This window comes from Callithrix jacchus, chromosome X, assembly GCF_049354715.1.
Source record: "Callithrix jacchus isolate 240 chromosome X, calJac240_pri, whole genome shotgun sequence".
Taxonomy (NCBI): Eukaryota; Metazoa; Chordata; class Mammalia; order Primates; family Cebidae; genus Callithrix; species Callithrix jacchus.
The window spans coordinates 120,642,082-120,666,808 of NC_133524.1; the positions used below are offsets into that span (position 1 = coordinate 120,642,082).

General features: G+C 36.5%; 1 protein-coding gene and 1 non-coding gene across 4 annotated transcripts in view; one reads left to right on the forward strand and one right to left on the reverse strand.

Annotated features, from left to right (window-relative positions):
• The window catches only part of TENM1 (teneurin transmembrane protein 1), an 801,721-nt gene that overhangs the window by 512,775 nt on the left and 264,219 nt on the right, over window positions 1–24,727 (reverse strand). The window lies entirely within an intron of this gene.
• On the forward strand, window positions 17,894–17,992 carry LOC118150851 (small nucleolar RNA U13). Its single transcript, XR_004738979.1, has one exon. It is a non-coding gene; the product is annotated as a small nucleolar RNA U13 (small nucleolar RNA).

Genomic DNA, 24,727 nt, shown 5'->3' on the forward strand with positions numbered 1-24,727 from the left:
TCCTTGGGCAATCCTCATAGATTGTTTTACCTGCACATCCTTCCAAAATGTGTGAAAGGAATGTGCATTCATGTATACAGATTGTCCATTGTTTTTTAAATGCCTGAAACATTAATTTGATTGCTCAGGTTAAGTGTTTGGGGCAATGTTAATAAGGATTTGGATAATATAAGTTTCCAATTCAAAAGCACTAATGTTACTGTTGCTGTTTGCATTTGCTTTCGAGCTTTGAGAGGTTTTGGAGAATGCATTTTGCAGAAATTGCCTGTAGTGTTAGCACTAAATGAGAGTATGTGAGCTAAAGAGAAGCTAGCCTTTATCTAATTTCATACCTCCTTGATAAATTTAAAATAAAGAAAAATGTTCCTAAACATTTTATCAGAAGCTGTAGAATATTCTCAGCTCACAGCCTTTCTCTAAATACTGTGATACATGTAAAACTCTTAATGTAGATCACAGATTTAGGCTCAGTCTATTTAGCATGAGGTGATAATACTACCTTGTAAACAGGAAATGCCCCCAAAATTTGATCTGATTGCTTCTTCTAGCTGGGTGTTAACATGCTGAAGTAATACCGCAACACACATTTCCCAGTGAATATTATTCCTCTCATCTTTGTTAATGTTGTTAAATAATTTCAAAACTCTCCTCAAGGCAGCTGCTCTGTGCTAGAGAGCTAAACACAAGAGAGGCCAATGTTTTGTTTTATTTGTCCGCCTGCAGACACAGATGTTGTTTGTGTTGTCTGCAAGCACAGAATATACTCAAAAATACTGTTGTTTTCAATGAGTCAAAGTGACAAGATGTGGGTAAAGTTAATCCATAAGAATTAGTACAGAGTGGAATACTACTTCAAAAGGAGGTATAAAATGCATTAAACTCATATAGAACAATGAGCTATTAATAATATATGCATAGTTTAAAGGTCTCTTTTTATACCATCAGTGACAAAAGAAATGCCCATTGTCTCCTGGCTGCTATATCCCTCCAAGTATTTTGGCAGCCGGTGGTGGAAATCCAGATGGAGACAGCAGTGAGCTGAGTGAAACCTGGGAGGCAAGAAGCAGGAAGTCCTAGCGTCCACCACACGCACATTGCACAAATGACAACCTAAGCTGTGAATTTCAATGTGCTACTTATAAGTTCATATGTTGCAGGAGGTCATTAGGTTGGTGTTAAAATTGTTCCAAGTTAGCATTGCCACTTGGTGTCTGTGTGGCCTTGGACAATTTATTTAATCTCTCATTGAGCCTTGATTGCTTTATTTGAAAAACAGAAATTTAGGCTGGGTGTGGTGGCTCATGCCTGTAATCCCAGTACTTTGGGAGGCTGAGGTGGATGGATCACCTGAGGTCATGAGTTGGAGACCAGCCTGACCAACATGGTGAAATCCCATCTGTACTAAAAATACAAAAAATTAGCTGGGCGTAGTGGTGGGCGGCCGTAATCTCAGCTACTCGGGAGGCTGAGGCAGGAGAATAGCTTGGACCTGGGTGGCAGAGATTGCAGTGAGCTGAGATCGCCCCACTGTACTCTAGCTAGGGGAAGAGAGTGAGACTCTGTCTCAAAAAGAAAAAAAAAATTAGTAAAAAACGTATGAAATTGGACACAGTGGAATGTAAAAGTTGGAAAATCATTGATCATAATTTTTTTCTTACTATTACCATTCCCTTAAAAGAGATACTGGATTTTTATAAATAGAGGTAGTAATTTATATCTACTATACATTTATATACACTTGCATAGTGATTCCATAAATGAATATTTTACTAATATAAAGAAAAGGTCAAACTTTCACACTCTGTCCTCAAGCTCTTCATGTTAAAAAAAGAGATACCCTAGTTCTCTTGGCAAGGTGGCAGAAAACTACTTAGTGCTCAAACATGCATTAGTGTGTGGAGACTAGGGTACCATTAAAGTAACTAACTGGAGGAGGTAATTTAATAAAATCACCTCCTTGGCCGGGCGCAGTGGCTCACACCTGTAATCCCAGCACTTTGAGAGGCCGAGGTGGGTGGATCATGAGGTCAAGAGATCGAGACCATCCTGGTCAACATGGTGAAACCGCGTCTCTACTAAAAATACAAAAAATTAGCTGGGCATGGTGGTGCGTGCCTGTAATCCCAGCTACTCAGGAAGCTGAGGCAGGAGAATTGCCTGAACCCAGGAGGCGGAGGTTGCGGTGAGCCAAGATTGCGCCATTGCACTCCAGCCTGGGTAACAAGAGCGAAACTCCGTCTCAAAAATAAATAAATAAATAAAAAATAAAAGCACCCCCTATTAGTTTGAAGAGTTAATATGTTTCTCTCCTGTTAAGTGGGTAATTTCTTTTTACTTGCCAGCAACATAATGACCAATATATGGTACACAGCATGAACAATGGGTCTTCTTGATAAAAATGATTAATAGGTACATAGGTCTATATATATACACATACACACACACACACACGTATATACATGTGCAAACAATTCTCATATTGTGAGTTTTAGCACCACCTTAATTTATGCTTTATGAAACACAAGAGATTGGCTCCAGTGGAATGTTCTATAAAACCAGAGGCCAACCTCCAGCCAAAAATAAAGACAACAAATTTATGACTGCTTTCTGAAGTAGAGAATGATGGAAAATATTACTATGCTATAAAGCACGGAGAAACAGGCATATGCTTTTACCAGTTTTTGTATTCAACAACTTGTCACCTCACCATAGCCACTGCTTGTCCGAGGTAAGTATGGTATTTTTCCATCTCCACAAAATTAATAATAGTCATAACAGCAACAACAAATAATAGTTATTCTAGTGCTTATCATGTGGCAAACACTGTGCTATACACTTTACATACATTCTGCATTGAATACTGCACAATGGCTTCCTGAGACATGTATTATTACTATCTTGTATTGATAAGCAAGGAAACTGACTTTGAAGAGGTTGAAATACTTGACCATGGTCACCTTTGCTAGTAAGAGGTGAAGTCAAAATTCAAATCCAATTTTGTTTGTATTTAATGTCTTTTGCCTCTAATATTGCCTAAGTGGCAGAAAGGCTATGCATTCACTTTGTTACAGATAAAATGATGTCTTACTACATGTATAGCTGCTGGTGGTAAAGAGGGATAAAATGGGTCAGTGACGTCTTGTGGAGTTGGTAGATTAAGCTAGGATTTGATGAATGGGTAAGGCTCGAAAGAACAGAGGGGAAATTGTAGATTCCAGTACTGTTTTCCAGGTTGTATATCCAACTATTCACTACTCATCTAGATATTTAAAAGATGCCTTACATTTTAAAAAATGTCCACAGCTAACTTGATTATCATTGCCTCCAAACTGATCCTCCTTTTGCCATTGCCTGTTTGTGAATATAAGTATCATCTATTCATTTGCACAGGCCAGAAACCTAGGAGTCGCCCCCCATATTCAACACAACATAAAATACCATATTTTTTTTTTTTTGTTTTTTGAGATAGAGTTTCACTCTTGTGGCCCAGGCTGGAGTGCAATGATGTGATATTGGCTCCCTGCAACCTCAGCCTCCAGGGTTCAAGTGATTCTTCTGCCTCAGCCTCCTGAGTAGCTGGGATTACAGGCATGTGCCAGCACACCCAGCTAATTTTGTATTTTTAGTAGAGATGGGGTTTCTCCATGTTAGTCAGGCTGGTCTCCATCTCCTGACCTCAGGTGATCCTGCCACCTTGGCCTCCCAAAGTGCTGAGATTACAGGCGTGAGTCAACACATGCCTGGCCAATATATCATCATTTTTGTCTTTTAACTATAGCTTGAACCTATCAAGTTTTTTCCATTTTCACATTCAATAATCTCTGGCCTGGATGTCTGCAACAACTTAACTGGTATCCTTCCATCTAATATTGTTTGCAATGCCACCAGACAGAGTGCCAAAAACTAATCACATCATCTTCCTTCAATATATTCCCATTACATTTAGGATAAATATCAAAATCTTTAGCACGCTTTACAAAGCCATATGTTATTTGGTTCCCTATGTACTTCTCTGGCCACTCACCCTCTTGCTTCTGTAACATGTACATCTTCCAGTTTCTCAAATATACCATCTTGCTCTTCACCTTATGACATTTGTGTATGTTGTTCCCTCTTCTTCATGCCCTTTCCATCTCTTCATTGGTTAATTCTTTCTGATCTCTGATTTCATCTCACTTTCTTGACCATCAAGACCAGATTAGGTCCTTCTTTCTCTGGAGTACTTATCACAATCATCACATCATAATTTTAGGATCAGTTTTATAATTACATAGTAACTCTCTACTCCTACCAAAATGCAAACTCTCGACCAGGTGTGGTGACTCTCACCTGTAATCCTAGCACTTTGGGAGGCCAAAGTGGGCAGATAACCTGAGGTCAGGAGTTTGAGACCAACCTGGCCAACATGGTGAAACTGTGTCTCTACTAAAACTACAAAAATTAGCCTGGCATGAAGGCATGTGCCTGTAATTCCAGCTACCTGAGAGGCTGAGGCAGGAGAATTACTGGAACCCAGGAGGCAGAGGCTGCAGTGAGCCAATATCTCACTACTGCATTCCATCCTGGGTGATGGAGCAAGACTCTGCCTCAAAAAAAAAAAAAAAAAAAAAAAAGAAAACAGAAATTGGAACCATGTCTGTCTTGTTCATCATTGTACAGTCAGTATTCATGCACGGAAGCATAAATAAATATTTGGTGAATATACCAGTGCATCTCAAAAGCATTTTAAGAAAGGATGATAGTAGAACACCAAAAATAATAAAGATGTCATATCTGGAATACTGATGATTGCATGAGTGTAGCTTCAGCACGGAATGCTTTGCTCAGTAAATAGTCAAATCTGGCTGGTTTAGAAGGTTCACATAGAGGGAAAAAAGGGAGAAAATACTGGAAAAAAGATATTGAAGGACCTAAAATAATAATTATTTCAGGATTTATTCTATTAGCAATATAGATCAACCAAAGGCTCGAGGTGGTTCAGGACTGCCTGTCAAGAACCTGCTGCTATCCCAAGTGCGTATGTGTTCTCCATTTTAGTCTGGTGCTTCCAAATACATGTCCCTACTTTCAGTATCTCTAGACCATTTATGTTTGGAGAGACCTCTGCCCAACAGAACTGCCACATGGTGGAATGACTGGCTCACAGCGATTCCCCCAGTGACCATGTACATACTGCAATCTCACCTCTTTGAAATAAACCATTCTTCATACTCCCATTTTATACTTGTAATCTGAAAAGAAGCTCCTACCTTTGTATTGCAGTCTTTGCCACAATTGCTTAAGGTGTGGACACCGATCCAGTCTGGGGCAATCATATTTCCCTACCTGCTATAGTTTGAATGTTTTGTGTCTCCAAAATGCATATTGATTTTATTTTTTCTTTTTGAGATGGGATCTTGTCCTGTCACTCGTGCTGGAGTGCAGTAGCACCATCATAGTTCTCTGTAGCCTCAACCTCCTGGGTTCAAGTGATCCTCCCATCTCAGCCTTCCTAGTAGCTAGGACCACAGATGCACACCACTATGTCTGACAACATTTTTTAAAAGACTTTTTGTAGAGATGGGGGTTTCACTTTGCTTTCCAGGTTGGTCTCAAACTCCTGGGTTCAAGTTATCCTCCTGCCTGGGCCTCCCAAACTGCTGTGATTACAGGCAGTCCTCATATTGAAATTTAATTGCCATTATAACAGTATTAAAACATGGGAGCTTTAAAATGTGATTCATGATGAGGGCTTCATCCTCATGACTGGATTAATGCCATTATTGTGGGAATGGGTTTGTTAGTTTGTTACCACAGGAGTAGGCTCCTTATAAAATGTTGAGTTCACCCCCCTTCTCTCTCTCTCTCTCTCTCTCTCTCTCTTTCTCCACCTCTTCACCCTCATGTTTGCCCTTCTGCCATGTGATGACACAAAAAGACAGCTCTAGCCATTGGATTCCTCAGCCTCCAGAACTGTGAGCCAATACATTTCTGTTCATTATTAATTATCCAGTCTATGGTATTCCTTTGTAGCAGCATAAAAGAAACTAAGAACAGACCAAGACACTGCCTCCCTGTCCCCACTGATTAGTTCAGATATTGGTTTGGGAAATAAGCTAGGTCAATCCAGGTTCGTTCTCAGATTTTCTTAATTTTTTAAATGTTTACTGAAAGCAGGTAGAAGAGTATCTCTTTCCTTTTAGTTAGCTGGGCTATAAGGTTGACAGCCCAGAGCAGTCAGCACTAGCCAGCTGTCCATCTTGTACATAGTAAAGATGGCCTGCAGAGAGAGCTAGGCCTAAGATGGAGTCTTGACAGTGTTCCAGTCCATGATTCCAACCTGTGCTCCAGTTTTTGCTAAGACTGTGTTCCACCTTGTTGTTTGGTTGCTTGAGCCAAAAAAAACATTTTTCTCTCTCTCTCTCTCTTAAGCTAGTTGGAGTTGAGCTACCGTCACTCACTGTCAGAGTTCTGACTAATACAAGTATCAAAAGAGGTGGTCTGGAGATGAATTAGGGAAGTATCTTCATGATCAGGTCTCTGCTAGTGAATGTTTGTAGCTCATTCCTTAATCCCACACAGGCTTCCTGGTTCTCATTTTCTGACTTGGATTTTAAACTGTCCTTCACCATATCAGCTCCACATCCCCAGAACCAAAGAAAGCCTGGTTCACAATCAGTGCTTGATAATTATCTATTGAACTGAATTGAATTGTGATAAATTCCTCCTATAGATTTTTAATCTTCTCATCTATTTAACTCCAGTATGTCCTGTTTAAGTGCTTGCTTTGCCAGCTAGTCACTTCCTTTTTTGCTGCCTCCTAATTTGACTCTGGATATCCATGTCTAATTCATTCATTTTTCTGTGCAACTTTCTGCTCCTTCCTAGTACATTCACTGGCTTATTTGCTTATCTCACCTTTATCGAGTGAAATAAAGCCACTTGGCTATTATTTGCTCATCACTCTTCCATGATAGCCAGGTGATCTATAGGTTTAGAATTCTCTGCACTCTGACATAAGCTCTGTGCCTAGATATGAAATAGAAAGGGAACATCTAGCTCATAAAATGTGGACTCGATTTCAAGCTTTGTTCTTAATGCTGGTTTCTTAGCTCAGGTTAAACAAACAGAAACCTTCTCTACATTCTTCCTCTTCTACTCAGACTCCCTGGCCTGAGCTTCATATCCTAGCTCGGCCTATCTCTGGAGCATAGAAATTGATATTTGCAAATAGGAATTAGAGAAAGACAACACAAAGTAGATGTCGATTTTTTTTTTTTTTTGAGACAGAGTCTGGCTCTGTCACCGAGGCTGGAGTGCAGTGGCATGCTTTTGGCTCACTGCATCCTCAGCCTCCCAGGTTCAAGGGATTCTCCAGCCTCAGCCTCCTGAGTAGCTGGGACTATAGGCATGTGCCACCACGTCTGGCTAATTTGTGTATTTTTATTAGAGACAGGGTTTCATCATATTGGCCAGGCTTGTCTTGACTCCTGACCTCAGATTATCTACCTGCCTTGGCCTCCCAAAGTGTTGCGATTACAGGCGTGAGCCACCGTGCCCAGCCGATGCTGCAAATTTGAGCCAGAGAGTAACCAGTTTTCTAACAAAAGCAAAGAAATGTCAGGGTGAGGCTCTGAGCCTAAAGAGAAATTACAAAAAAAAAAAAACAAAAAAACAAAAAAAAACAACTATCTATTGCCCTACCCATTCAATTTCTTAAGAAACAAAAGTGAAAGAGGCCTTATTCAAGTCAGTGTTAAGTAAGAGAAGGGAACGGACATTCAGAAAGTACCTACTTTGTGCCAGACACTGTGCTAAGACCTATCTATATATTTTTCACTCAAAGATATAGTCATCACAATGGCTCAGAGAGGTAGGCATTATTCACTTTACTGGTGAGAGAACAAGGTCGAGTAACCTGCCACGTTAAGTAATATGGGCAATGTTTTAAAAAATGGAGCTAGAATTTGATTACAGATCTGTTCCCATTTAGAATGGGTAATTCAGGCCTTCAGGTACTTACACTCCAGCCACATCTATGCTAAACATTGTCTGAATATTGTCCTGTGTTCCCATTTGCTGCTTCAGTGATTCTTTGCATAGAAAGCCATACTTCCTCATATGGACCTCTTGAACGTTGTAACAGTTTTTCAAGGCTGACTTCAAATTATGTCTTTTCTAAGGCTTGCTTTAGCCAGTTAACCTGGCCCTCTCCATAGTCTCACAGAGCCCTATTCAAACTTTTATCTGATACTCATTGAATGCCTTATAGTGGTATTTTGGTTTGTCTATTTCTTTCACTACAACACTGAGCAGACAGACAACAATGTCCATGTAGGTTCTTAGTAGTTTGTGAAATATGTGATATTATCATCAATTGAAGGTTTTGCCATGATAGTCTACAAAAAACATTACAGGATAAATAAATTATGTTTCAGTCATTCAACAGAATATTATATAACCTTGAAAATAAATGAGCTATGTACATTAACATGAATGAATGTCACTAATGTAACACTGAGCATAAAAAGAGATTCATAGAAAAATAATAGAATTATATTTAAGAAATTTGTAAACATGTGAAACTGAAAAATATATTTTTAGGGATGCATACAGACAGGGCAAAACTATAAAGAAAAGCAAGGAAATGATAAATACATTTCAGGATCATGGTTGTCTAGCAGGAAAGTGAGGGAAGAGGGTTGGGACCTGAAAGGATCATAGAGCAGGGGCAAAAAGGTGTTAGCAATGCTCTATTTCTTAAGCTACATGGTGAATATATAAAACTTTAATTATTGAAACTCAAACCAAAAATTTCAATCAAGTGACTTTTTTCCCTTTAGCTTTCTACTGTAAGAAAATAAAAGCGAATGAAAAGTGAACACTTCATTTCAGCGGTTTAATCAATGAGGGTAGCTACCAGGGGTTTTTCTGTACTGAAAAGAACTTGGCATCAGAGAACTAGGTTTGAATACTGGCTCTATAAATGTAGCAATTGTCATTATTATTAGGGCTCCAGGCAAGGAGAACCGATACTCAAAATAATGAACATAAGTCACTAAAAATCATCAGTCATAGAATGAAGGTTCAAAAATGCTTCCTTGATGTCACACGGGTAGAAAAGGAGTCATTTTAGAAAGATTTTCAGCAGTCAAAGATGGGAATTTAAAAATATACAGTTAATTCTGAATCAACAAAAAATATGGATTAACCAAAATTCCTCATTCTCTAAACATCATACTGACTGAAATATTACTATACTTTTATTGTTTTTACTTTATTGTTTGAAAAATGCAGAAAACATATGAACATACACACATAAGCACAAACACTTTTTGTGTTTTTACAAGACTGAGATTATGTTATACATAATGTTTTGCAATTGTCCTCTCAATACTATATCATGGATATCTTTCCATGTTAGAATATGCAGATCTACTTAATTCTTTTTCATATTTGCAAGGAATTTCTTTGTCTGAGGCTACCACAATTTATTTGACCAGAACCACACATTTGGCTTGTTTCCATGTATATTTACTAGTGTAAGCAATGTCCAGTGGTCATCTTTGCATATACATCTTTCTGCACTCTTGCTCTGTTCTTTAAGATAAATTCCCCAAAGTGTGATTGCTGGGTCACAATGCATGTGCTTTTTAAATTTCCTTAGATACTCACAAAAAAATTGTTCTCATTCATATTTCTACCCACAGTGCCAGCTTCCTCATACCCTTACAGTAAATGTCATGAATATTTTCTTTTTCCTTTTGCCAAATTAGGTGAGAAAAAGTTATTTCACTTTGATTTACACATATTTATACTTACTTTCTATTAATTGGAACATCATTTCATATGTTTATTGGTAACGTGTAATTATTTCATTTTTATATGGAATGTACTATCCATATACATTGCATTGTGTTACGTACCAAATATTATCTCCCAACCTATTGCTTCACCCCCTTATAGTTGTTTATGGGCATTCAATGTTTATGTTGTCAAATCTGTCATTTTTTTTTTCCTTACAGGTTCTGGGTTTCATGCTTCACTTAGGAAGGAAGGCCCTTTATATAACCAGACTTTTTTTTTTTTTTTATAAGACCTTACCTCTAGTTTTCTGTAATCTCATGCTCCTCTTTCAATGATCAAATCAAGCTATCAATTTAGGCTTTGTCTGACTCTATCAAGGGAGGTCAAGTCCCTTCCACACATCAAGAGCTGCTGCTGTTTATATCTCTTTGTCACTCTTATTTATACTGCATTAGACGTTTTAGAAATTACCCCCTCAAATTCATTATTACAATTAAAATAATACGGTTGTTCATAAAGACAAAATTAATGAATAATTCCCTATCTAACTTCTCCAATCTTGTCCAAAGCAACTGATACTCACTATAGAGAGAAGGTATTTCCATATCTTTCTTTAGACCTACAAAAATATATATAAATAGACACATATAAAAAAAACTTTCCATATACTTTTATAAAAATTGAATATTTTATGTATTATACTACACTTGTTTGTTTTATATAACAATATAACATGCATGCTTTGTTAAGATAGAATATGCTTCTGACTCATTCTTTCAAATTCAGGAAATATTAAATATAGTATGTTATAAATGTACCGTTAATTATTTAACCAATGCCCTTTTGCGGGACATCCAGGTTGTTTCCTTTTGTTGTCATTGTTAACCCTACAGTGTCACTCTTATAATCCTTCTCATTTCTCTTCCTAAGCCCATGAGATCATCTGCATCTTGTGACTTCCTCCCTTCTTCTCATTCTCACTCCTGTGTTTTGCTGGGATAGTTTAGTATATTTAGTTAGACGCTTGTGCTGTCCAACATGGCAACCACTAGACACATGTGACTACTGAACACTTGAAATGCGACTAGTCTGAATGGAGATCTACAAAATATATGTGGAATTTCTAAGACTTGGCACAAAAGAAAAATGCAAAATATCTCATTAATACTTTTTTATATTGATTACACATTGAAATGTTCCTATTTTAGATATTTAAATCACTCTGCCTTTCCATTTAGATTTAATTGCTTTTTCAGAAAGCCAGGTTCATTGTCCATCACTGTTTCTTTTCTCCTCTTGAGATCTCCATTCTGATTCATTTATTATTTAGTTTGGGTTTTTTTTCAAATATTTTCACTGGTGTATGACAGTGACATACTTTTTGAATTCTTACATGACCTCAGACATCTTTCTTTGACCCAAGTGGGTGAACGATACCTTGACTGGGTAGTAAGTTAATTGGTTTGCAGTCTTTCTCTCTTAGAAATTTCTAGTTGCTATCCACTGTCTTCTAGCTTCCATGATATAGGTGAGAAAGCCATTATTTTCTTTGTAGATGATTCAGTTTTTCTGATAAAAAGCCTGAAAGATTTTTTCTTTATCCTTGGGATTTAGGGAGTTTCAGTGTAGAACAAAGTATGCCTCTTTTACACGTATTTTTACAGATCAGCTTTTGGCTTTGTTAATTGCACATTGACATTTTGTAATTATTTTTGCTTATATTTTTATTACATTTGTACAAATACTTCTATGTGACATATATATGTATATATTCTTTTTCTATTCCTGAATTGAAAGATTTTTTCAATATTTCTTTAAATTCAGTTAATTCTTTAAATTTCCTTTCTTTACACAAACCAAAATTTATAGCATTAACTGAATTTAAAGAAATAAATTATAAAATTTAATTTATCTTTTGTGCAAAGTCTTGAAAATCTCACATATATTTTATACTTGCAGCTGTCATGATTTTAGCCACATCTCTAGATAATTTATGAAGTAATGCCATTTTTGTTTATTTTAAAATAATTTTAAATTGCTCTTTTGATTTCCTCTTTGATCCAAAAATTACTTAAATAAAGTATTTTAGGTTCTTCTAAGTTTTTTTTCCTGTTTACTTTTTCTGGTCTTTTAATTGTTGATTCCTAGCTTTACAGAATTCTTGTCAGAGAATGTTACCTGTCAGTTTTCCACTTGAGAATTTATTAAGGTTTTTCTTGTGGCAAAGTACATGATAAATTTTGTAAATGGTCCAGGGACACAAGATACAAATGTGGTTTTGTTTTTGGCATTAGAGTATCTAATTCTATTTATTTGACAAAATATTAGGTCAAGTTTCATAATTAGATTATTCAAATCTTTGGTATTATTTTTTGCCTATTTACTTTTCAAATTCTGAGAAATCTGTATTTCACAACTGTCACTGCAGTTTTATCAAATGCTTCACATATCATTCCATACAGTTACATCTAATAAATATTTGTTTAAAAAATGAATACCTCTAGGTTCTATTTTAATGATTTTGGCCTTAAATGCCAGTTAATTTGATGTTGACATTCTTTTTTTTTTTTTTTTTTTTTTTTGAGATGGAGTTTCACTCTTGTTACCCAGGCTGGAGTGCAATGGCGTGATCTCGGCTCACCGCAACCTCCGCCTCCTGGGTTCAGGCAATTCTCCTGCCTCAGCCTTCTGAGTAGCTGGGATTACAGGCACGCGCCACCGTGCCCAGCTAATTTTTTGTATTTTTAGTGGAATCGGGGTTTCACCATGTTGACCAGGATGGTCTCGATCTCTCGTGATCCACCCGCCTCGGCCTCCCAAAGTGCTGCGATTACAGGCTTGAGCCACCGCGCCCAGCCGATGTTGACATTCTTACCCTATTCTTTCTTTATTGAAAATTCCCTGGCATATCTTTGTCTATTCCTTTATTTTGAAACATTTTCATCATTTTGTTTAACGTTTGTCAGTTATATATGTTCTTAAAATGTGTAAATCTGAATGGGTTTGTCTGGGAATAAAATATGTCAACACGTTTCCATTAGTGTAACAAACACAATGTCTTAATCATGGTATGACAATGTATGTTTATTGTCTTTGTGGTAGGCAGAATGATACCTAAAGACATCCATATTCTAACACCCATAATGTTGTGGGTATTAATATGTTAATATAAATATGTTAGGTTATATGGCAAAGGGGAATGAAGTTTGCAGAAGGAATTAAAGTTAATAATCTGCTAATACAGAGAGACTATTCTGGATTATCTAAGTGTATCCTATGTAATCACAAGGGTACTTAAAAGTAGACGAGTGAGGCAGAAGAGTCAGAGAATGTATGATGGGGGAAGATAAGTCAAATAGCCACAAAATTGCTGGCTTTGAAGATGGAGGAAGAGACTATGAGCCACACAATATGAGCAGCCTCTAGAAGCTGGAAAATGCCAAAAACAAAACAAAACAAAACAGATTTTCTCCTAGACCTTTCAGAAAGGAACAGAGCCTTGCTGATATCTTGATTTCAGCCTGGTGAGACTTATTTCATATTTCTGACTATCCAGAACTATAAGATAACACATTTGTATGTTTTAAGCCACTAAGCTTATGGTAATTTGTTATAGTGGCAGTAGAAAACTAATGCAATGTTATAAAATGTAGATAGCAGTTTGTTTCCAAATTACTGTGGACAGTGGATGGATAATGGGGATAAGTCAATTCAAAGATTAAATGAATTAATTAATATTTGTACATTATTTATTCTTCTTTCCATTTCCTTTTTTAGTTTTTGAATTGACTTTCTATCCCTTATCAATCCCTTCTTAGCAATCTGCAAATTTACTGGTACTCTTATTTTATAATAAATTTCAATCTAAACTAACAAATCTTTCAGTTATAATGCCCCATTCCTCAAGCACTCATACTATGTGAAGTCTAACCATCTTATAAATTTATAAGTAACAGATAACACGAGGATTTGACCTAGGTAGAAGGTAGCAGGAACCATGTCAAATTTAACCTTGTTTCACTTTCACCTTCTCTTTTCTAATGTTTCTTTCCTTTATTTCCAACACCGCCCCCAACCAAGTACACACTTTTCAAGGCTCTCTACCACAGAGCTTTATCCTACGCATGACCTTCCTGGCAATTATCTTCTATTTAGACCAAATTTTCCCATCTCCCTCCTTAAGAGTTACCTGTTCTGTGCCTTGTTCTCCCAGGGACCATGATATTTTGGTGCACAAACCAATGAACAATTTCACACTGTTAATGAAGCCAATACTATTTATATGTGGAACAATGGCTTAACCTTTTTGAAGTGGTTTTGCTTTCAGGATGGGGACGATAATTTAACCAAAGAAATGACTCTTTGAGGCTAGGAATTTCAGGTACTGTGGCAGGCTATACAGGAAGGTATTTGTGGCTGGACGAGGAAGGAGTCTCCATGTGTCTTCACTGTGCACTATCTAGGTGGGCTCCATTTGTGTGAAATCAAACAAGTAATAACAGTGTATGAACCACCGAACAAGCTAGATATCCCGGCCATAGAGGCTATTGTGCCTCAGGGCCGCTCCAGGGCAAACACAAGAACAGATAATTGGGCCTGTGAGCTGACAAATCAACTTGTACCCACATCATTAAACAACTGTAATTCACTCTGAGTCTAGCAGAGATCCCATTGTTTACTGCTATAAAATAAACTTTATAAAACTTATAAATATGGAGACAGAATTTAACATTATGCTGCATAGGGTACCTTATATCACAGAATACTAATAAAAACTTTTATATTATAGAAATACATTTTAATAATGTTGTGCTTAAGAATAATTATACTTTGAATGATTTTCATGAGAGGCGTCTTTTCCTACATTTGCTTCAATATTATGACCGGATTTTCTCTTCTAACCTATATTAGGTTAATAAATTACTTGGATTTTAAAGGCTATGGTGAATTATAGACTTAACTAAAACATGGACTTCTAAACTGGCTTGCATGATTCCACATTGGTAGAATTTAACTGCTATTATGAATTACTTGTTAATTATGCTGTTTACAGTTTATATGCATACTTGAGACTCTTAACATGTTTAGCATGTTTTACTTTTTTCCTGCATGAAGACTAAAAATATATAGGTATGTGTGTGCTGCACTGAATCACATTTTAAAATAGAAAAAGGAAAGAAATTAGTGTGTAATTTTGGCTGTTGTTTGCATGGTTGTTAAACCATAAAAAATAAAGAAAGTGGAGAACAAATGAAAGAAGAAAGCTCATTTAAGTATAACTAAGGCTGTCAAAGGAATAGTTAAAAAGCTTATAACCGAGTCTGAATGTTCAGCATTGAATCATAACTTTGAACTCAAAGAGGGTTTTGCATGTATCTGTTCTAGTGGGTCACAAATTCAAAATGTACATGGGCCAGGTAAATAACATAAATGAGTGAAGTGGCTCAGATATGACAATGTGGATCAGTAGTGGCTATGGAAACCCAGAGAGCACATGCTTTGTTTCAGAAGGATCATGTTGCTCAGATTCAGCTGTTTTTTGCTCTATGGGAGCACAGGCCCAAGTTTGCTGGACTTTTCAATACTTTGAGACAGCTGGAAACCAATACTTTTGTATGCAACTTTTTACTTTGAAATGCTAATAACTAATTCAATTTTTAAAATGTTCATATCTGTGGAACATATATGGTACATGGGATGTCAGATTTAAATTTCTGATGAAGCCCAGCAGAAAGGAATTTTACACAAAAGACTATGGAAACATATATTAAGTCACTTACATGCTGGCCACATGTAGTAGAAAGAATATGGGATTTGAACTCAGACAGATGCAAGTTGCAATTCTAACTCTGTCACATAACCACTAGGTAATGTTAGGCAAGTTTTAGAAACTCTCTGAGTCTCGATTTCCCTCTCCTTAAAAGAAGGATAACAATACCTGTTGCATAGGATGCTTGGTTTTATTTATTTTTATTTACAAATAAAAGTAACGTGTGGGAAGTGTGTAGATCTTGGCACATACAAAACATCCACTCTTTTTACTCTTTTCCATCACTCTACGTGCCTACCCTGTTTTATTTTTTTTCATCAGCAATCCTATAGACTTGGAATTATATTATGCTCCACTTCCTACTAGAATGTAAATTTACCTGATGGTACGTAATATGTCAATTTTTTTCACTGCTGTATCCCCTGCAATAAAAATACTGCCTGACACATAATAGGTGTTCAATTAATGTATGTTGGATAGATAATGATTTTAACAAATTATAGTACATTGATTCCTTCCCTTTAATGAATAAACAAATGCAAGTACACCTATGTGTATGTTGTCCAAGTTCATAAACCAAGTTAATGCTGTACTGGAACTTAAATTTATATCAAGTTATTTATCTATGATGACTTTCATTGCATTCTTAAAGTCTGCCAAAATTATTCAATGTTTTACATGGACACACTTATCTCTTGGGTTTACAGAAAATACAACTTTTGAGGTATTTGAATAGCTTTGCAAAGGAAGTCATCCTCACACTTCCACTGACTTTGGTGGTTAAAGGCACTTGTAGTGTTCTATGGATTATTCTAGATTTTTTATTCTGACAAAAAAACTGGTTTTGTGAATCATAATAACAATTTTATATATATCTGGCATATTATACTTAAAAAAACTGTAAAATGAATTCATAACTATAACCCTCAGTTGAATCTCATATCAATCTTTTGAGGTAGATGGGACTAGAACTATTTTCCTAATTTTAAAGAGATAGCAGAGATACCCAGTGATAAGTGCCTTACCTAAATTTACAGTATGGATAACTAAAATATTTGGCAATAAACCATAGTTCTAAGGTGGTATTTTATATTCACAGGCTCTATCGAAGACTTCCGACTATAGCCAAGACTGCTGTATCTCACAATCTGGATTTTTTTCTTCCCCTCACCCCTTACATAAAAAGTTGCCTGTCCTGGGCCCTATCTCTAATCTTGCTACCATTTATACTTCTCCTTGGTATTAATACAACAACCATTATTCACCAGAGCCTATAGAATATTGAAAAATAAACAAACCAAGGACCTACCCTCAAGAGTTTTCTATCATCAGTGTAACACAAATATTTAGTCTGGCTAAAATATATGTCCCTTGTAAGAAGTGTTATGCCTTAAGGGACTATATGAGGTGGGAGGAGAGAAAGATGCTGGTGCTAATTTAATATAGTGCTTCTCAATTCAGCGTACCTATTAGAATACCCCAAGGAGCTCTGGAAAATACCAAAGCTCGGATCAATCTAGGGTGGAATCTGGGCAGTGGACTTTTTGAAAGTTCCCATAGGGATCCTAAGGTACAGCCAGTGTTGAACCATCATTAGTCCAAATGGAAGAAATTGCACTGTAGGGAAATAACTGAGGAAATCAGAAGACAAATACCTATGGACAAACTTGACTTTCTTTTCTCTTGTAATGTCAGTCATTTAATTATACAGATCTTGATACCAATTACATTTAAAAGATTTTCATTGAGGCACTAGCTTTCCTGTGACTTAATCATCAATGATTTTAAGAAAAATATTTTCCTACCTCAAATCTGACAACCAGTGTCCACTTGATGATGATGTACATATGATCAATTTCATACTCACTTACAAAGCTTGGCAGGTGAAAACCCAAGTGTACACACAAGCGATTCAATCAAAAGTAAAATAACTATTTTAATTTTTATGTACAATTCAATTTTATGTACATAATTTTTATGTACAGGAAACTTGGTTTGTATCCTGATTTCTCTGCATTACCTATTTTCTTACTTTAGTTTGTTTTTATTTGGGATGGCACTTGTTTACCCTTCTATTTTCAGCTACAACCTAGGTTTGGGTTCATCTATCTAAGTTATTTCAGTTTGCTTATGCTTATCTCTTATTACACATATTGCTTTTCTTTTTCTTAAAAAAACTCCATATTTTTTCATGTAGTCCACATTTCCTACAATAGTAGTTTCTAATATACTCTATCAAACCTAGATGTGAGCTACTCTATCAAACCAGATCTGTGAGCTCTAATAAAAAGGAATGGCAATTCCTTAAAGAACATCTGTACAGATTGAAGCTAATTCAACCTTGGAATCTGACTCTAACAATGGGTTTTCATATTCATGTGTGAGATGTGCCTCTTTCAAACCTTGTTACAACTTTGGCACATTACCCATCTGATGTGAACTTAGATCTTTTTAACACTTTTATGTTAAACATAAAAAACAATGGGAATTGAGGATTTTGTTGGAAATGGCCTGAAGGACTTCTTTGAAGGGTGAAATTGAAGTCAAATATGTGCTTATCCAATAGCTATAGTAGTATTTGTATACCTTTCTCTACCCTATCCAATCTGTCCAGTAAATCAGTACTGTATTAATCTTGTTAAAATGCCCTTTAAATGATCATGCTATGCTCCCACCTTTCATCATCATGGGTTTCCCATTTCCTAATGTATTCAATTCAAAACATTTGACTTGCTTTTCAAAGTACTTTGATACTCTGACCCTACCTAACTTGTTTTCTATTGATTTCAAACGTCTTTCATGCCAATCAAGCTGGTCTCCCTGTTGTACTATAAAAATACCAGGGAGTTTTTATTGTGTTATGTTTTGTTTCTTGCCTTCCTCTGAATTGTTCTCAATATGTGTAGATTTCCTTCCTTTTCTTATTCTGACTCTTTACACATTCTACCTGTTTTATGAATTATAGAATGAGGTCCAATTCTTTTCTGAAGACTCTCCCAATCTAGTGCTCTAACTGATCTCTCCTTTTTCCAACATCCTAAAATACTCACCCTCCCCCAAATGTGGCATTTGATTAAATATAGTCTTGTCACTATTTTAGTTACTTTAAGTATGTCAGCCCTGTAAAGAGTCTGAGGGGATTGTTTATACCTGTTCTCATATATCCTCCTTGCTTCTAACTTGGTGTTAGGCATATGGTTAAGGGATAATAAATATTTGCTGACTGCTAACTGATGCCGGTGTTGCCTAGTAGCCTGGGCCTATACACACCGTCAGTTCTGTCAACAGAGGCTGCGAAAATTCTACCGGAGATTATGGCTGCATAAAAATAAGCCTCTGGCATAAAGTGCGATAACTGCCACTAGAGAATTCACCTGCAGGAAAGGGACCTCAGGCATATTACTTGGTGCTTTTGGAGACTCTTATGCCAGGTTTTCCACTGTCAAAATACAGCTAAACCATGTGCTAATGTGATGATGTGAGTCTCTGCAATAATTAACTGTAAATCTCTACCTACTTAGTTTTCTGACATGCTTTAGCGTTCTAATTTCCAATAGGCTACGCCTCAGAATTACCATGGATTACAAATTTGTGGAAAAATTGGACATACTCTGAGAGTCAAAAATTAGCATTTTAAAGAAGCACTTCATTTTCTGTAAAAATCCTATTTTCAAAGTTAAATGTTCTATTTTACCCTGAATGAGCAAAATAAGCCTAAGGTTTCCGAGAAAAATACACTCAGAAGGTAAAGGATTTAATGCCAAGACCTGGAAATGTGAATCCTTCTCCTTGAACACAGCCTCTCTTTTCTTTTACTCCTTTCCTCATTTTAATTGCTATCAACTTATACCGTAACCTCTATTTCCCAGACTCTGCCCTACTCTCCAAGTCTCTTTATCTTGCTTCTTCCTCCCCGCCCCATCCCCCACCACACAGATATGCATAGATGCACAGAGACAAGCATATAGCCCACCCACCTCCCTAGCCAAACTTCAACCCATTGTCGTACACTTGACACCTTAAGAATGTATTTCTTTACATTCTCTATTTTCCGGCTCCCTAGTTTTTCCATTGTTTTTACATTGACACAACGTAAAACTTCAATGGAATTAATAGTAGCAGTTACTGTTATTGTCATATAACATTATCAGAATACCAACTTTTCTGCACTGTGCATTGCCTTACTAGTCCCTGAGGACACTCATGATGAAAGGTCTTAAGCTCACACCATTCACTCCCCTCAGGCTCTCACTATGTCTTTCCAACTGTGATCACGCATTCATTTTATGCCCCCTTTGTGAACCCAATTGATACTCATGTTGCACCTATACATCTGACATCTTCAAAATCTACCCAAATGTTTTATATGTGTGCACTTTTTCTCCCTCACTTCAGCCTAAATTACAGGTAACTTGATTCTTTAAGTGTTCAAATGCTATGCTTGCTTCTTTTTTGCCTTACCATCGGACTATGGTAAGGGTCCTGCACACTGTGGGGGTCTGATAAATGTTATATTGAGAGTCAAACACATGCCTGAAAGAATTCTTTTAAAGCTAACCCTCAAATACCTATAAAATACCCAAGGGAGCCCCACAGAGGAATAGGTCAGCAGAGCTTATTAAAAATGATCTGGGCTTGCAATACAATTTCTTTTAGACTGAATTTTTCCTTGGGCTTAGGACACGTGCTAATTCTCTCAGCTGCTTTAATCATGTAGATATTAAACAATGAGGGGGCATCAAACAGTCTTTTAGAGTTATGAGAAGCGCATGCTATGAATAGAAACGAGGGAAGATGAAAGCCAAGCATGTGGTGACTGGCAGTCCCAGCAGCAGGTGTCTTGACTGAGGACAGACCCCAAGATCTACTGGAAAATGCAAAATGGAGAAACCCAAAGCTGTCAGAGAAGAAGGCTTCAAAACTCAATCCAAATCAAAGAGGGCTGCAGACTTTTATGGAGGCTTTTAAAAGGAAAACGTTACGTTTGTCGGAATTGTAAATAGAATCCATCTGAAGACATATTTTCCCTTAAAAAATCATCCCAAAACATAAAAGCATAAAAAAATTAACAATCACAACAATAACATTTCAAAAGAATCTAAAAGGAGGGAGGGTTGACAGCCAAACCTTTTTTTTTAAAGTAATGGTAGCCAGGAAAGAAGATGATGGTTTGTAAGAATTCACCACCTGGAAAAGGGAGTTACCTGGGGAGTGACAGCTGCCATAGGAAAAGTAGAACAAACACACCTGCTGTCAGGCACACCTGTTCTTTTCAGGGAGAGGAACCATGAGGCTGAAACAGCAGAAAACGCCCAAGCACAGGGTAGGATGACTCTTGCAACCCTTAAATATTTTCCTACTCCTCTGGAGTTATTTCCTCGGCAGGAATGGCTGCAGAGTAACCACATAAGACTTTACCTCAGCCTTTCAATTTTCATAGTCTCTCAAATTGATTTTCTGGCTAATAGAAAGAAATTCCTTAAAGGCCTCAAGAGATGAGGAAGGCAAACATTTTCTGTGGCCTACCCTGGAGAAAGAAGATACATACATTATTATGTGCTATATTAAAATGTGACTTAAAGGTGTCAAATCTTAGGTGGCATGAAGCCTACTGAGACTGGTAAGGTAGATAGAGGTTGTAAGGGGAGGGAGGACACCAGGCTCACACATGTACACACACATGCACACATATTCACACACACACACACACACACACACACACACACACACACACACACACACACTTGACAAAAGGCCTTACTTCCCCATAGTAATTGTTTGGCCTTTAACTGTGGAGGGTCACTTAAGAACATGCTATCATTTCTGGTTCCACAAAGCAGCTACCTGGTCATTGATGCTTGCAAATGTCGAATTCTGGGCTTCTACAGTAGCCCAGAGAATATTTCAGCCCAATGAGAATAAATCAGACCAAAAGGGCAAGATAGCTCTGTAACAGATTAGCTATACTAGCTTTGTAAACCTTCACAATGCCCTACAGGAAAGCCTGCTGCCAGCAGATAAGCCAAACTACAGTTCAATATCAGTGGCAATATTTTGTCCTGCCTTGTAAAAAAAATGATATAGTAAGGGATAGAACTAACTGAGGCAGTGGCAATAGTGAGATACAAGGAATTTTAAATGTAATTCATGCATAGTCCATACATGGACTCAAATGTACAATATTTTTGAGTACCTACTAGGTACTGTATGTTAGGTATTGCAAGGAGTTTGAAAGATCTCTGTGTCAATACAATTAAAATTATTTGCAATCCTTAAGGAACTTAATGTTTCATTGGGGAGACAATCTTTACAACCAGTGCTTAAGCCAGTAAATAGTCAACTGCAAAGCTGTGAATGTCAGACAATAAAAACTGGAGGAGTTCACAGAAGGCAGTGAGCAATATATGTGGAAGTCAGAAGTTGTGAAGGAAGACTTTATCCAAGAGGCGAGAATTGAGTTAGGCTCTGAGGATGAGTAGGACTTGGAAATGCTAGAAAGAATCCAGAATGAATGTTTGAAACTAAGATGCCAAGGAAATACGAGATTCCAAACATGACCTTCAGCATGAGTCACAGTCACTGTATTTACCCTTGAGTGAAAGAATCAGTGTATTCTTATTAATGTGGAAATTAAAGTCCTTAGGGATTGAAATGAAATAAATTACCACCAATTTACATGGGGTTTTTCTAACCTTGCATATAATTCAAACGGAAAAATAAATTTTTAAACTTTTACCTTAATTAAATTTCAGGCATCTCTGCATACTTAGGTTTAAGATCACAATCAGTACTAGAATAAAAAATCCCAAGAGGTGCTTCTGAAAGGGTTCCATAGTCAAGTCACTACACTTGGTGAGTTCATATTCAAACCAATCATAAATTCTATTTTAAAATAATCCCATGAGTAATCTTAAAACCAAATCCTCCAACTCTATAGCTCCAACTTTTGATTATTCATGTGGTTGTAGAAGGGAAAATTAACCTCTGCTTTTCATGGAGTCCTACTTCCAGATGCTGGGGTAGCAGTATTAACCAGTTTGTATTTCACTCTTTTCAGCTATCCACACTCCCAAGATGTTAAAGAGCAATGAAAAGGCCAAAAGGTCAGCAGCCAAAGGAAGAAAGGCACACAAAATACAACTGGGGAAGCCCTTTTTCAACAACCCAACTTTGTGAGCATTTGATTCACCAGTCAAGTAGGATATGTCCATGAGTTCAAAGAGCATAAATTAATCCAAATATTTATCAAGAGTGATTAGAACAGTCTTCAGTCATTTCTCAACTTACATTTTTTAATGCAGTATTTCAAAGGGCATTTTAAAAGGAAGGATTAGGAATTATCCATTGTTAATTTTAAGAAGACTTTTAAAGTCCTCATTAATGTTCTACAAATCCAGAATTTGTTAAAATTTCAACAGGCTTTGTTAGAAATTTACTATTATTGAAAAATGTGCATAAAACAAGCTAATTTCAAAATTAAAATTTGGAGAAGAAAAGCTTAACCTACTCAAAATAAGCTTTTAAAAAGCACTTTAGATGCATCCATTTACATTCCAATGACTGGTAATCATTCTCATCTGTTCATTAAAGCAGGAGCCAAAGGATTTCTATTTGGCCACACTTTATTTACGCAGTTTAGTTCCACTGCATTTTAGGACCATTTTTGCATATTCCACTCTATAATTTTTATATAGCTATATAATACTACTTGTACTATTTTGCACAATTTAATTTCCACTTAAGTGTTTTCACATTTTATCTCATATTTTTATTACAAAGAAGAATACTTATATATGGTAAACACTTTCAAAAATACAACAAAATATGTATAGGATAAAAAGTGATCTTCTTTCTACCCCTTCCCAAGTACTACTCCCCAAAGCTAACAATGAAGAGTATTTGTGTCTCTCTCATGCATATACACACATTATATCTTTCTATGTATGTGCATGTGCCTTTGTATATGTGTATCAAGTGACATGCATGCATATTTGTGTAACATTTTCAGTGAAATTTGGGAGTTTTTGATGCAGATTGTTCTATACTTGATTTATTTTGTTTAACAATATAATATATTGGAGATATATCTATCTACATCTTTCTTAATGGCTGCATAGATGGAAGAATTTATTTTTCAACCACTTCCCAATGATGGAGACTTAAAGCATTTTCATTTTGTTTTTGTCAGATATTACTACAATTTTTCCTCCAAACAGATTGCATTACATGACAGTGCCTGACTCCGTGTATTTTAGAATAATGAAAATGCAATTCTTACTAATGTATTCAAACATTCAGATGAGATTTCTTCTCAATTGGTGAAATTAGAGAGGTCCTACTATACAATGCTTTCCTTTGCTTTTGGAGACACTGCTGCTATTGTCATGGCATACTCTGCCCTCTTTGCTAAAGATTTCGGCTCATTTATATTGTGTATTTGGCATTTCAGGGACAGTGGGGAAAGGAAAATGGTTTATGTTCTCTCCTTTTGTATTCTTCTTGACTACTGCCTATAGGGCTTGTAAGGAACTGCTTTTCTTAGTGTATTAGAAACAACAGTGGCAGAGCAGGTAGGAAATCAATGGTGCAGCAGATCAGAGTATTAGTCCAGTGGAAGATAGGAGTGGTAGAAACAAAAGGGCTATAAGACAACCGAATATAATTGAATTTTGGGTAGTCAACTCTTTCATCTTTCTTTCAAAACATTGGTATGCCCAGTGGAAGAAAATAAAGCCCTATAAATGGTTAGGAACTAAAGAGAATGTGACTATGACCATTCTTTTGAAAGATTGTATTTTAAGTATTTCCCTATATGTTACACAAAGCTGTTTAATTGTATAGATATCATTTATTGAAAGATTGTTTCACATTGTTCACTGTGAATTAAGCAGAAAATAATAACTGAGGAGAGTTCAGAACAATGAAATCTCTCTGGAAATAAAATATCATCTTGTAACAGGTGGGCAATTTGAAGGATTAAATTAATGCTTTGGGGTACCATTTAGACAGTGGATTGACAGTAAACTTACAATATTTGAAAACAAAAAAAGTTGTAGTAGAATTGATTTGGACAGGTCACTTCTCTCTGAGTCCAATTCCCCTTCTGTGAAGCTAGGTGGCTATACTAGATGATTTTTAACAGCTCTTTCATTTCGATGATTCTGATACTAT